Here is a 3,849-nt window from a genome sequence, read left to right as displayed (position 1 = left end):
ACATCAACATACTTTTTAATTCTGTTTTGGGAGGCCTTTCAATCACAGCCAATTAATTGCACTGTGGTTTTACATAGCTCTCAACCTTGTACTGGAGCTTGTCAGATCTACAGACACCAGAGCCGGGAACCTGCCGGGGTGGGGGGGGGGGGGGGGGGGGTCAGTCACGGCGGGACCACAAAATCTCGCTGGCGGGAAAGGATGGAAAATCCCACCCACTGTTTTCACTGACAGGGGAGTTGGGAACAAAAGGACACAATTAAAATCGCTGCCAGGAGAGCCAATAGGGATATGAGGAGAATCTGTTTTTCCCAGCAAGTTTTAATGACCTGGAACGCACAGTCTGAAAGAGCGAGGGAAGCTGATTCAGTAATAACATCCAGAAATAAATTGCATAATTACCTGTAAACTAAATGTTGATTAGATCAATAAAACGGGAAGCTCTTGAGTCTGTAATCAAAACCAGAACAGGAAAAGGAACAAACAATTGCAGAACTGTGGGGAAAGAGCCAAGCAATCTGACCAATTGGATAGTTCTTTCAAGGAGCCAGCTCAGGCAGTGATGGGTTGAATGGCCTCCTTCAGCTCTGTTTAATTCTATAATTAATCATGGTGCTTAATTTTCTTTCCGGGTTTAATGTCTCAGAGGCGGCACGGTAGCACAATGGTTAGCACTGTTGCTTCACAGCGGCAGGGTCTCGGGTTCGGTTCCCAGCTTGGGTCACTGTCTGTGCGGAGTCTGCACGTTCTCCCTGTGTCTTTGTGGGCTTCCTCCGGGTGCTCCGGATTCCTCCCACAAGTCCCAAAAGAGGTGAATTGGACATTCTGAATTCTCCCTCTGTGAACGTAGAACATAGAACATACAGTGCAGAAGGAGGCCATTCGGCCCATCGAGTCTGCACCAACCCACTTAAGCCCTCACTTCCACCCTATCCCCGTAACCCAATAACCCTGCCTAACCTTTTTGGTCACTAAGGGCAATTTATCATGGCCAATTCACCTAACCTGCACGTCTTTGGACTGTGGGAGGAAACCGGAGCACCCGGAGGAAACCCACGCAGGCACGGGGAGAACGTGCAGATTCCGCACACTGACCCAGCGGGGAAATCAAACCTGGGACCCTTGGGCACTGTGAAGCCACAGTGCTATCCACTTGTGCTACCATGCTGCCCCAGTGTACCTGAACAGGCGCTGGAATGTGGCGACTAGGGGCTTTTCACAGTAACTTCATTGCAGTGGTAATATAAGCCTACTTGAGATAATAATAAAGATTATTTAAAAAAGTTATTATTAAAGAGGAGGTTGGCGGTAAACAAACCTAGACGTATTTATACTCCTAGCTGAGAGGACTAATCACACCAGGCCCTGTTTTGGGCCTGCTTTTATGTTGGCTCATAACGAGCCCCAGGTGGTTGACCTCTGCCCCCTGCCTGGCAAGCTCGCACTCCATGAGTCCCAAGGGGAGATCAATGATGGTTTACCCATGGTCCTCGTGGGGGTTATGACAATGGGAAATTTTAAGATACTGAGTAATCCAAGGCACACAGCAAACCATCAGTCTCCTTGCTAACAACATATCCTAGCTGTAGTAGCTGGGGCACGCCCATCTGCAGCAATGTAAAGCTATTTCCCAATCCAATCTGCCCTCGGCACCTTTAATGAGATTGTCAGTTTGTGCTTAACTAAGCACAGGTCTGTACCATTGAGTCATATTCTTCTTAAACTCATTTCACACATTGGACCTGAGAGGCAGAAGAGATTTTCATCCTGTTAACTTGTCTGGACTTGAACCAAGGACATTTCCCAAACTAAATGCCCTTTTACCTCATGGGAATTTCTGTTCTGGTTTTGATTGCAGACTCAAGAGCTTCCTGTTTTATTGATCTAATTAACATTTAATTTGCAGGTAAATATGGATGACATTTGCAGGAGGGTCAGGTCATAACGGTAACTTGATTCTTGTCAACACGGTTACAGAAACAGGAGACAACGAGACTTGCACAGAAGGACAGGGACACAGGACAGATGTAGACGCAGAGATATAGGACTGTGGTTTCCTGTGTGCTTGAGGACCTGGCCACCAGGCACAGGGAGGTCAGAAGCTCATACTGTGTGTGGGAGGGGGGCTCAGTCACTCAGCTGTGATGTTTTGCATTGGTCAATAAATAGCCTTGGCTCACTGTCCAAATAAGGATGGCGGGAGCACTCACAAAATTTGGAGGGTCAAGCAGCAGGATGCCATGGCAGTTGAGGGAGGCAGAAATGGAGACACCCTCTCTCTAGCTTTTCAAAGTTGAAATTTAACAAAAGTATTCGCAACTTGGACCAGGAGTGGGGAGCCCTCCACCAGGTGGCCTGCAGGTGCTGCTGAACACATGGTGGCGGGGGAGCTTCTAAACCTGCCTTGAGCACTGGTTTCTTGGTGTACTGCTTGGAGACCACCTCGAGGCAGTTTCCCTGTCTCTCTGCCAACTTGGGAACCTGGGCATTAACTAGAACAACCCTGCCAGGTTCCAGACAAGCAATGCGATTGGCTGCCTGCCGCTTACGGGGTGAAATTCTGCACTCGCCAACCCCCCCCCCCCCCCCCCCCCCCCTGCACTGTTGCCAGCTCAGCAGGGACTAAAAATCCAATGCCTAAATACAAACATAGACTAACAGCTGGACAGTGTCAGAAAGGAAGAGTCACAAACAGACTAAGTGATAAATTGGAGAAGGGTAAACAGCAAGAAGTGCACTGAGGGAGTGAAGTACATCGGGGGGAGGTGCCAGGCAAAAGTGAGAGGCATAAAGAGAAAAAAGATATAAATAAGAAATCTATTTTCCAAAGAGTGGTAAGAATGTGGAACTCACTACCACAGGGAATGATTGAAGAAAATAGTATTGATGCATTGAAGGGGAAACTAGACAAGCATTGAGGGAGAAGAGAACAGATGGTTGTGATGGTAGATTTTGATGCAGAAAGATAGAAGGAGGCTCAAATGGAGCATAAACTCCAACATAGACTTGTTAGACTTGATGGCTTGTTCCTGTGTTGTGTACCTATGGAATCTTGTATAAGTGAGAGAACAAGATAGAACATGATGAAGAACAAGTGAAATATAGACAGATTAAAGAAGAGCCAGACAATGAGATAATAAAAGTAAAAAGGGACAGAAAGACTGTACTTTTGTGTTCTGAGCAACAACAATTAAATTGCATTATTTCATTTGATAAAGTGCATCAAATGCCATATTTGTTTTGCAGAAAGCCAGAGGTGGAGCGTTGTCATGTCCTGAGTTTCAGTTGAAGTTAGCATCCTCATTACAACCCAGAATTCCTGATCTGTGCCTCAGAGCCACAATATAAATTGCATTTCTCAATGGATTGCTATCGTTCCAAACCATGCTGATGTTAAATGCGAGGATGGGTAACCAGATGTGTAACTTGGAAAAAAGCAAATTACTGCGGATGCTGAAATCTGAAACCAAAAGAGAAAATGCTAGAAAATCTCAGCAGATCTGGCAGCATCTGTAGGGACAGAAAAGGGCTCACGTTTCGAGTCCAAATGACCCTTTGTCAAAGCTAAAAGACATAGAAAGTGGGATATATTTATACTATGGGGTAAGGGAATGAAAGATGAATAACTTGGGTTAAAGATGGATAACTTGGAACACCGGTTCATAGAATTCCTACAGTGCAGAAGGAGGCCGTTCGCCCTATCAAGTCTGCACTGACCCTCTGAAAGAGCAATACCAAGCACACTCTCCTACCCTATCCCAATAGTCCTTTAACCAAACCCATACACATCCCTAGACACTAAGGGGCAATTTAGCATGGCCAATCTGCCTAACCTGCACATATTTGGAC

This window comes from Scyliorhinus canicula, chromosome 19 (assembly GCF_902713615.1).
Source record: "Scyliorhinus canicula chromosome 19, sScyCan1.1, whole genome shotgun sequence".
NCBI lineage: Eukaryota > Metazoa > Chordata > Chondrichthyes > Carcharhiniformes > Scyliorhinidae > Scyliorhinus > Scyliorhinus canicula.
This window is presented reverse-complemented; position numbering follows the sequence as displayed.